This window comes from Ursus maritimus, unplaced genomic scaffold (genome assembly GCF_017311325.1).
Source record: "Ursus maritimus isolate PB19 unplaced genomic scaffold, ASM1731132v1 scaffold_13, whole genome shotgun sequence".
NCBI classification, from domain to species: Eukaryota; Metazoa; Chordata; class Mammalia; order Carnivora; family Ursidae; genus Ursus; species Ursus maritimus.
This window is the reverse complement of record NW_024423675.1, coordinates 40955635-40966562: the sequence shown is the minus strand read 5'-3', so window position 1 is coordinate 40966562 and position 10928 is coordinate 40955635. Positions and strand designations below refer to the sequence as shown.

At 37.9% G+C, this 10928-nt stretch overlaps 1 pseudogene; it reads left to right on the top strand.

Annotated features, from left to right (window-relative positions):
• The first annotated feature begins 300 nt into the window (after window positions 1-300).
• The window catches only part of LOC103663499, a 27603-nt pseudogene continuing 16975 nt past the window's right edge, over window positions 301-10928 (top strand).

The window sequence follows — 10928 nt, the reverse complement described above, 5'->3', positions numbered from 1 at the left end:
TGTTCATCTTCTTGGTTTATCCCTAATTGAAGATTTATTTTGAAGTAACTTCATTCAATTACTTTACTCAGTATTTTAAGTCATAGATTGATTAGTGATACAGACACCACTTCAGTATTGCCAGCAGTAATCAACATAACAGAGTATTAGTTGCTTGGGAATGACATAGTAGAAATGGCAGGAAACCACAGCTAAGATTTCAACTGCCCACACCGTCAGGGAGTGGTTAGAAGGTTGCCTAAAACCATTACAGAACCTCACATTTGCCATCTGATGAATCCACTTGCCCAAGGGGCGATAATGGCGTCACCTCCTTCAGCCTTTCACATTGCCTGTAAAAGCTTTTGTTGGCAGTGTCTGAACTGCATCCCGCTGGCAAAGGGGTCTGGAAGATGTACTTGTTGGTTTCAGTTCCAGGAATACACAGGGTAGAGGGCAGTGGGAAATGCAAACTTGTTGTCCCTGGTGAAAATATATCCAGCCCAGGTAAGAAGCTTTTTAATTGTCTTCTCTGTCCCTATTTGTCACTGTCTTAGACTGGGGAGAATTCAAAGACAACTAAATCAAACTTAATGCCAATGCATCAAGGTCCTCACAATCCAGATGACACATCAGAATAATAAGCTGATAAGTGCTAGAATGTTATACTGTAATTCTCTAACAGTCATATCATTTATGTTACAGAATATCACCTCCTCATGAGAAGACTCATTCTAAAACAGCTCTTTGCAAAAAGAAAAATGACTAGAGTACATAAGTCTCTTTCAAATTCCACTCTGAATAGATTTTCTTGTTCAGTTATTACATGCGTTTTCCTTAAGAACATCTTTTCTGAAAGTGTCTTAAATATTAGCCTAAGTATTATGAATACATTTAAACAGTCTTATCAGTTTAGTATCTACACCAGCTATTAGCATAACTCAATGAAAATTAGGCTAGATCAAAGACTAAAATCATAATTCACTTTAAACTTCAAACATTATTGGGACGCCTGGGTGGCTCAGTCAGTTAAGCTCAGGTCATGATCCCAGGGTCCTGGGATCCAGCCCCACATCGGGCACCCTGCTCAGCGGGCAGTCTGCTTCTCCCTCTGCCTGCCGCTCCCCCTGCTTGTGCTCTGTCTCTCTCTTTCTCTGATAAATAAATAAAATCTTAAAAAAAAGTAAACTTCAAACGTTATTACTGAATTTATATGAGACTTGGCTCCACTTTACATCTGGTAGAGCAATTATAGTTCAGATTCTCTTTTGACAATATCACAAATATGTCTAACTTTCTTTTATCCTACAGAATCCTTTAAAATAGTACCTGATATCCACAAAAGTCATATTTTAATATAATTATCCTATTATTATAATAATAAATAAAAGAATACTTTTTATAACCGTCCACTCAGTTTTCATAAGGCACTGGGATTTTCCCATCTTCCTTTTATTAGAAAAAAGCATGAAAAGAACCATATTAATAAATTACATTATTTATGCTGAATAGTATCATTGGTTTGATAGCAGGCATTAGTAGACTAGACAATATTATTAGTAGTAGTCAATATTATATTCCTGTTTTGCTTCAGTGTGGAAGCAGATAAATAATTCACTCAATACTTACTGAACATATACTGTATGCTAGGAATTATAGTCAAACTAGGAACATTTCAACTGCATCCTCATTTAAGCTATTATTATCTTCTTATCCTTACGCTCATGAAAAGAGAATGAAAATAATCAGTCTAATAATGTAAGAAATAGATTATAGAAAATCATATGCTAAAAAGGGAGTGACACAATTTTTAACAAATTTTTGAACAAAATTAAAACTAAAATTTTATTGTAACTTGCTGAAATTAATTTTAAGACTATGCATGTCTTTCCTTAGAATCCCATCCAATATTAAGTATTCTCTCCAATGTGTATATATACTTTGAAGATTCTCAAGAGAGTCTATCTCAAGAATATAAGTTGAGTATGATATTTCACAATGCACAGCTCGGTAGGTCCTCCTTTCCCCACTGTAAATCAGGACTTTTGATGATAATTTTAAATTTTAAATTAAGGGTCTTGCAAATATGTCTTTCTCTCCTCCCCCCATGCATTGTCCTTTAACATGTAGCTTCTAAACACCTCAAGAACAAGCTTTGCATTCTAAATTATTGTATATTGAAGGCCTAGAACTTTCTTCAAGATAGTGTGTACTTCACATGTTTATTGTTGTGTCTTTACAGCGGTTTTCTTCAATTTGGTTTGGTGTCATAGTGTTCTGACATATCCTAAGAAAAATGATCCAACTTGCTCTAGCTATACTTTGAAAACGTGTTTTGATTAAATCACCTATGACAATGAATTAGTAAAAATGCAATGAAATTAATATATAAACATTTACTAAATGCATACTATATTTATGGTACTATGATTATGTCCTTTACATCTATTCTTTCAAATCTACCTCAATACTTCTAGGGAGGTATTGTGAACTCCACTGTAGAAAGATGAGAAAGCCAAAGGGAAGAAATAACATGTACTTTCCAGATCACATTTATTCAAACTTAAGTGTATCTGACTACACATGCCACACGTTTTCCTATAATATATATGTAAATTAAGAAATTAAGAGTGAAAGTAAATACAGTATATCATTCATTCAATTTCTGATTTCTTCCCATAGCAGAAAATTAGAACCTACTCATTTCCACTCCCCCTTTTTTTAGTAGTTTAAATTAACTCTTTACAAAAGTGGGAAAGGAAATGTTATAAAATACACTATTGTATTTTATATAAATACCATTCTCATTTTAAGAGGACCCATAGTGGTCAGCGGCAAAACTAATATCCTCCAAAATGTTATTTTCCAGTAAAACAATAAAATTTAGAAAGGATCTTCTTTGTCTTCTTTTAGTTTTTTGTTTCAGAAGACAGTGGCGGGAAGAAATGGCCAAAAAACAAGTACCTCCGGAGATTGAGCACTCTTTCCTTTCAGGTTATTTCTCTTGCTGTTCTGCGTTTCCAAAATGTGCTATTTTGTAGCCAGAGTATTGGCAAGCCATTATCACCACTGTCACTACAGGCTTTTCTTTCCAGTCAGATCTCTGGTCAAATTGCATCAAGACCTTCTCTTTTTTCTGAGAGAATATCAACAGGTGTAGCTGAAGTTTGACACTTCGAGTTATAAATTTAGGGCAGAACTGGTAAGATTAGTTGTGTTTGGCCAAGATGATATAATGGTGACAGAATGGCTCAACTTTAAAACTTAGAAGGATCATTTTCCTAGAGATGTGAAAAATAAAATACTTTCCTCTCAGCTAATTCACCACGCCACCATTATCTAAGCAAACACTAAGTTAATTCTGTTCTCCTTACAGAAACAATAATTTCAGAAAGATTTTAAATATGGTTCTAAAAACTCAGATTAAAAACTTAATTGTAATCTTTCTCCAAACCTTTTCCCCATGAGCCAACAGGAAAACTAGGCATCATTGTCGACACCATGACATCCTCTTCATCACCTCCCCCTGTATATATTAATCAGCAAATCTTATGGATTTTTTCTTCAAAACTTAACAAATTCATGCAATTTTCTCCATTTCCCATTCAACCCTGGTCTAAAGCTATCATTATTTCTTATCTGGAACCTTCTGAGGGACTTACCTATATTTACTCTTATTTCATACTCTAATCACTATTGCTCTAAAAGTGATCTGTATAAAGATAAGATTGTATGTACTTTTTTCTCACCAGTGGTTTCCCATAGCTCTAAAATATTAATTCTCAATTGGATCAGGAATTGTCCTTCATAGAATATTTTGGAAGCACAAAAAGAATTATTTTTTATCTAGCTTATGATAAGTTGCATTTTCCGAAAATGGCCACAGCACCATTCATCAGTCCATCTATCCTCTTACAATGTGACTGTGGCACTCATCCCATCAAGAAGTGGAGTCTAGGTTCTCTACCCTCGGATCTAAGTGGGCTCCTGCCTTATGTGACTTGAAAGGTTAGGTCGTGAAAGGTGATGCAACGTCTACTTAGCTCTTTTGTGATGCTCTAGGAACCTAGCCACCATGCCAACGGGAAGCCCAAGCACATAGAGAGGCCACTTGCACGTGGTCTGCCCAATAGTTCCAGCTGAAGTCTTACCTTATAGCCAAAATCCAGCCCTAGATGTGCGTAAATGAACATTCAGGTGATTCTAGTCGCAGTTACTGAGTCACTCTTAGCTCTCAAGTCTTCTAGTTGAGGCCTCAGATGTTTTGGTGCTGAGATACACTGTCGCTGCTTTGCTCTTTCTGAGTTCTTAACACCCAGAATTTCTGAGTCTAATAAAATGGTTGTTATTTTATGTTACTAAACTTTGGATTGTTTGCTATGCAGCACTCGTGACTTGGGACACTGCTTGAATATTTATATATTGGATTTGACATAATTTTATTATAAATTACTTTGTTTTTATTTACTTTATTGATTTAAAAATATTATGTATCTAGGTATCCATATTTGTCAATGTTCTCCAGAAAAACAGAAGAAATAAGATGCACATCTCTATAAAATTTATATCTATGTCTGCATCTGTATCTGTATAGGAATTGGCTCACGTGATTATGAGGGCTAGCAAGTCTGATATCTGCAGGGCAGACCCAGGGAAGAGTAGCTATTGTCGTCTTCAGCCCAAAGAGATAGAAATCCCTCCTCTTCTGAAGACCTCATTCTTTTGGCTGAAGGCTTTCAACTGATTGGAAAAGGCCCAGCCACACTATGGAGAGTACTCTGCCTTACTCAAAATCTGCTTATTTAAATGCCATCACATCTAAAAAGGAATAAAGGCCCTGCAAGCTGGAGAGTATCAGGAGGATCTGCATTTTTCTTTCATTTTTCAGTCTGGGATCTGCCTCAAGGCCAGTCTCAGGTATGGAACTATACAGTCTCAGTAGCAGGCATGTGAACCCCTAACAGAAAATATTCTTCTGGATAAAAAGTATCTTCCAAAGAATCCCTTGTTCTCATCCTAAAATTTACATGGAAAGGGGAAGGAACTAGAAGAGCCAAAATAATTTTGAAGAAGAAGAAAGAAATGAGAGAACTCAGAACCCTGCTTTTAAAATTTACCGTCAAGGAACAGGAAGCAAGGCACGATGGTATTTGTGAAAGGATATCCTCATCACTCAGTGGAGCAGAATAAAAGAGTCCAGAAATAACCCACATAAATATTTTTGCTGCATGTAAATTAAAAAATAAATTATAAAACCAAGAAGTTACAAAATAGTTTTATAGCAGCAATTTTTTATATGGTGTAATCCGATAAACTAAATGCTGATTCAGCCAAATATTCTGATACAACTATATTGGAAGAATAAGAGGAAGGGCATGTCTGTGTGGCTCTGGTAGGTGTTAAATCCTGGCCATCTAGGAGTAGGTAGTCAGTAGATAATTTCCAATGTTAACACATTAAGAAACATCATTTTAAAAACATGTTATTAAGAAATATGGTGATACACAATGGAAGAAATGGTTAAGAGTTGAGTAGTTGTTTCTGTGCAGTAGGGTTCTGAGGTAGGGAGCCAGGCAAGAACTCTTGTTTGATAATGTACTACATGGATGATTTAGGGCATAGTTACGTGCATTTGTTCTCTAATATAGAAAATAAATGAGATAAATGGAATTTTAAAGGGTAGGAACCATTCTGGGTATGGGAAAGAGTGAGAGCAAAGACTAGCTCTTTCAAACCAGGAGTTCTTAACCTGGAGGTAATGGTGAGTCTGGTGGGTTCAGGGGACTATAAAAGAAATGAGATGCCTAGAGCAAGGGTGTTTAAGAACAGTAGAACTAGGGGCGCCTTGGTGGTTAAGTGTCTGCCTTCAGCTCAGGTCATGATCTTAAGGTCCTGGGATCAAGCCCTGCGTGGTTGTCTGGCTCCCTGCTCAGTGGGGAGTCTGCTTATCCCTCTCCCAATCCCTCTACCAACCCCCTGGCTTGTGCTCTCTCTCTCTTCTCTCAAATAAATAAAAATAAATCTTAAAAAAAAAAAAAGAAGAATAGTAGGACAAGTAGATCAAGTGACTGGGTCAACCTTAAATGCCAGCTGTGAGGCTTAGACTTACAAGTCTGGAGGTTTTGAATCCAGATTAGGACTGACTCTACCCATGTGACCTGAGACAAATCACTTACCTTCCTGGACTTCAATTTCATCACTATAAAAATAAGTAAATTATCTTTAAGAGTTACTTCTGATTGTATGATAAAACTTAAGTTCCAGGATGATGATTAGTCTTTGGCAGTGGGAAAGGGAGAGATACAAGCAGGCAGTCTAATTTGGAGGCATTAAAAGTATTTGTTTTAGAGGCCCAGGAGAATACACTAGGTATTTATTTTTTGAAAGAAATGAAGATAGCAGTAGGGTATAAGACAAAGGTTTGCAAACTCTTTGATTATAAAATTCCTTTAAATATTTTAAATTGCTGAGAATCCCAAAGAGCTTTTGTTTACCTAGGTTATATCGACCAATATTTCTGTTTAGAATAAAGCACAAATATACACAGTCCTACACAATTTTACATTCCATTTCAGAGGGCCCCTGGGCTCCCCTTGTGGCCCATTTATAGATTACAGGTTGAAAACCTCTAATACATTAAATTTGTTATTACAGTGTAAGACAAATATAATTTTGCCAGAATAATTTGGATTGGTTCTAGAAAACAAACTACACAACTTTGGTTTTATGTTGCCAAGTGAAAAAATTCTTTGGTGTAAATCATGTTCCTGGACTAGATGACCTTTAAGAATCCCTTCAAACCTAAGATTATATTATTCTATGAATCATTCTTATTGGCTAGTTAGACTGTTCTGATTTCATTGCTCTGTTGCACCACCCTTACTTCACAGGAATTATATCCAACTGGCCTCATGTTTATTCCCCAGAAACTGTAGTCATAAATTTATCTTCCAGTTTCCTTTGCTTAATTTGGAAAATGTCTAGTGAATTAAAAAGTCTATTTCCAGGGAATAAAAAGCAATGGCAAATAGCCTATTTATTATACACATACATACTTCTAATGACAAGGAACAAGAGAGGAAGTGTTTTTTGGCTAAAGAATTGCATTTTTACAATTCAGAATTTTTTTAAGCTAGTAAATTTCATCATTCCTTATTGCACCACTTTTCCAATAGAAGATTTTCATTAAGAAGGAGAAAAAGAGGAAGAGTGAGAAGGAGAAGAAAGGAAAGGAGAGAGAAGGAGAAGAAAGGGGGAGCAGAGGAGGAAGGGGAGGAGGAGAAGAAGGAGAAGATGACAATATCCAAGTGCACATACCGAATGAACAAGGTCTTCTCTGTTTGGGAAGGGCTACCATTCCATAAATCAGCACACACAGATATATTCAGAAATGGCAAGAACAAATTGTGACCTCGAACATAACATGTATTTTCCAAGACTTTAGGAAAAATTTGGAGGTAGATAATTTACCAAAAGTCAGATTTGTGCTTATGTAACATGGAACAGCCAGCTGATCACTATGAAATGCAGTCCTAAACGTGGATTTCTTAAATATAGAAATGTTTGATATCAGAAAAGAAAAAGTTCAGACTTTATTTTATTATTTCAAGGTTTGTTGTACAGGAGAACACAAATCTCTGAAGAGGGTAAGTAGAATTTCTAGGTTTGCTGGGAAGAAAATTGAATTCATATAAATAAATAACAATCATGATTTTCTCCCTACATTCTCTTGGCGTGAAATTTGGTCTAGCCTCAAGCTTAAGTCAACTAACTGGCATGTCATTATCTTTCCAGTTGCCTTTCTGCCTTGTCCTCTTCCTTACCTAGCTTGAAGTTCTTGCCACTTGAAAGTCCTGGTGAAATGCTTCTTTGTAACTTAGATCAGAATGCTAGACCTCTCCTGTTAGTGCAGAACAGATCAGGGCATTAGTGAGTTCACCTTGTTTCTGAGGATAACACACATACTCTAAAGTTAGTAAGAAGAGACAGTGAAGTCTGTATCTTTGCCTCTCCCTTTCCAGACATACCACACCCACTTCTTGCAAAAAGCAAGCCTGAATGCTTTCAAGTTGTGGAATTAGGACCATCCAGCACAGAGCTACTTTCAACACCTGAGCAGTGGGGATGCCCAGGGTAGACATCACCTGCCTGTCTTTTCTGTGTAAGAATGAGGGAGCCCAAAAATTACTGTCTTTACTTCCATAAGGTAGGGAGATCTGAGATGGTACATGAGAGAATTAGATGTTTTCTCTCTGGTGGTCTCTCTGAAGGTTGTTGCCAGGCCCCACTCCTAAGCAATGGTTGAATCGACAGGTATGAATAAAGTACATTAAAAAAAAAAAAAGGACTCATGTACTCAAACATGCAAGCATGACAGAGAGGAGCATTTTTCTCTACTTGAAAGGCATTAATTAGCCCAGACTCTCAAATCAGGGAAAATTCCTTCTCCCTCACGAATCTTCTGCAAAATCAAATCTACCAAATGTTAAGAGAGTGTGAATCAATGAGAACTCGTAGATTGCTAATAAAGTAGAACAATTGTTTAGGAAAATAATTTGGCCTAACAAGTGATGTGCAGCAAACAGCCAGCGAGTCCCTTCTAAGGCGATCACACTAGATGAAGAGTGGCAAGAGTGCTCCAGGAGCCACGGGCAAGAAAGTTCGGAGCAGCTCCAATTCAGATTTCTAAAAGCCAGAAACAACCCAAATGTCAACAAGGAATAAATGCACTCTGGTCTAGTATACAGCAGGAAAAGTCAATGATCTCTACTCCACAGAACAGCATGGATGAACTTTAGAAACACATTGGTAAGTGGGGGAAAAAACTGAGTTCCAGAAATCTGTAATAGTATGGCATCGTATCTATAAAACTGAGAGACTAAACACTATGTTGTTTAAGCATACAGACATATGTGATTGGTAGGATCATTTTTAAAAGCAAGGGAATGATAAACATAGAATTCTGGATACTGGGTAACTCAAAGTGGGGTTGGGAAGAGGTGTAGCACAAGGAGAGAGTAATCTCAACAGAGGCCAATTATTGTAAGTGTTGCAATTCCTAGATTGCAGACACTATAAATTACAGAGATGAAGGAGAAAGGAAGAACTTAAGGACTATCCTCTTCCATGTATTTCTGTCCCTAACCAAGGAAAAATAAATATATTGCTGAGAGGTCCAGAGAAAGTCTGATTGTTGGAAAAGTTGCAGTTGGGTCCCTCCTGGAACCTCTTTTCTGTCTTCAACACACAGGAAGCATCCAGGGCAAAGCTCCCTATCAACTCCAAATAGAAAACCTGCACCCAACGGCACATGGGAGGCTTTTTGGCTGCCAGAAGCTGCCCCCAGAGAATCCACTCATTCTGTGTGCTTGTCGACTGTGTCATAGCTCAGCTTGAGTCTCAACAAGATCAGCTCAACAAGGGAGAACATTTCCAGCTGTTGTGGTCAGACAGCAGCAGGTTCTTATCTGAGGACAGCAGGGCCATGTGGCACACTGCAGCCGGGGTAGTGTCAGGGGAAGCATGTGGTCTCTGTACACAGTAGCAAGGTCCAATAGACAGCAATTAGCACCAGGAGAATGAAGATGAACGGGACATATACATAACCTTCATAAAAATGTCACAGGGAAAAGACTCACAAACCATATGGATGTGTGCCGGGGCTCTCCCAAGGATGGCCTTTTATATTACACTCGTCCAAGTGATGGCTTTTTAAAAGAGCTGTCTGTTCACGGCTGTGCCTTTCTGGCTAGACCTACCAAGAGAAGTAAAGGAATAGGCTGCTTCTGTGGGCTTGGTTGAAACATGAAGAGCACTTGGGCTTTCACATTTTGTAGCTTTCTAGGCTCCAAGTTTTTGGTTAGGTTGTCTAATCTGCATATGTTGATAGTTAATGAAGGGGATCCCCTCACCTTGTAGTATTTTCTCTTTTACTTTTAGTGATGTTTTTCTGAACCCGTGAGTATTTCAAATATATCCTCATCTGTTTTCAAAAACACCAAAGCTAGGTGTTCTTCATTTTTCATGAAGAAATAAGCTCTTGATGACTGATTAAAGCAGAAAGATCATTATTCAAGAGGACTTTGTCCCACTTACAAGATCAATGACTGAGATGGCTGCAGAATGAGTCCCAAGAAACAGGCAGACACTAAGGAAAAAGATTGAGCAGAAACCATAGCCAAACTCGAGCCACAGCCGATGGGTGTGAGATCAGTGTTGACACTGCCAGCGACCACAGGATCACAGGGCTCTGGACATGCTTTTTTTGTTTTGTTTTTGTTTTTGTTAAGATTTATTTACTTATTTGAGAGAGAGAGAGAGAGAAAAAGTGCAAGCAAGCTGGAGGAGGGGTAGAGGGAGAGGAAGAGAGGGATAAGCAGACTCCCCACTGAGTGCAGAGCCCAAAGATGCAGGGCTCAATCCCAGGACCCTGAGATCATGACCTGAGCTGAAACCAAGAGTCAGCTGCTTAACCAACTGAGCCACCCAGGCGCCCCTGGACATGCTGGTTTTACTGCTGCTGCCCTCCATGCTCCTCCTGCGAAAGTGAGGGTGGAGTCACCACAATCAGGATGAAAAATCATTTTGACTTTTCTTCTTTGAGATTTCAATTCCTGATTCAAAATCCAGAGATCATTATTCAATTAATATATACTAAGCACCTAAAATGTAAGTGACTCCAATCTAGGAGCTTAGGATACATCATTGAGGGGAAAAAATGAATGCTTTCATCCTCTTAGAAGTTATATTCTAGTGGGGCTGGAGGCAAGTGGGGCATTAGGACACAGGCCATAAACAGTTGGTAAAGGAGTCATGTAAAGTGATGGCAGGTGATAAGTGCTTTAGGAAAAAAGAAAGCAGAGTAAGGGGGATAAGGAAGATGGAGGTGTGGGCAGGTGTCGATTACAGGTGGAATTTTTAAATGGAGTGGTCTGAGAGTTCTCATGGAA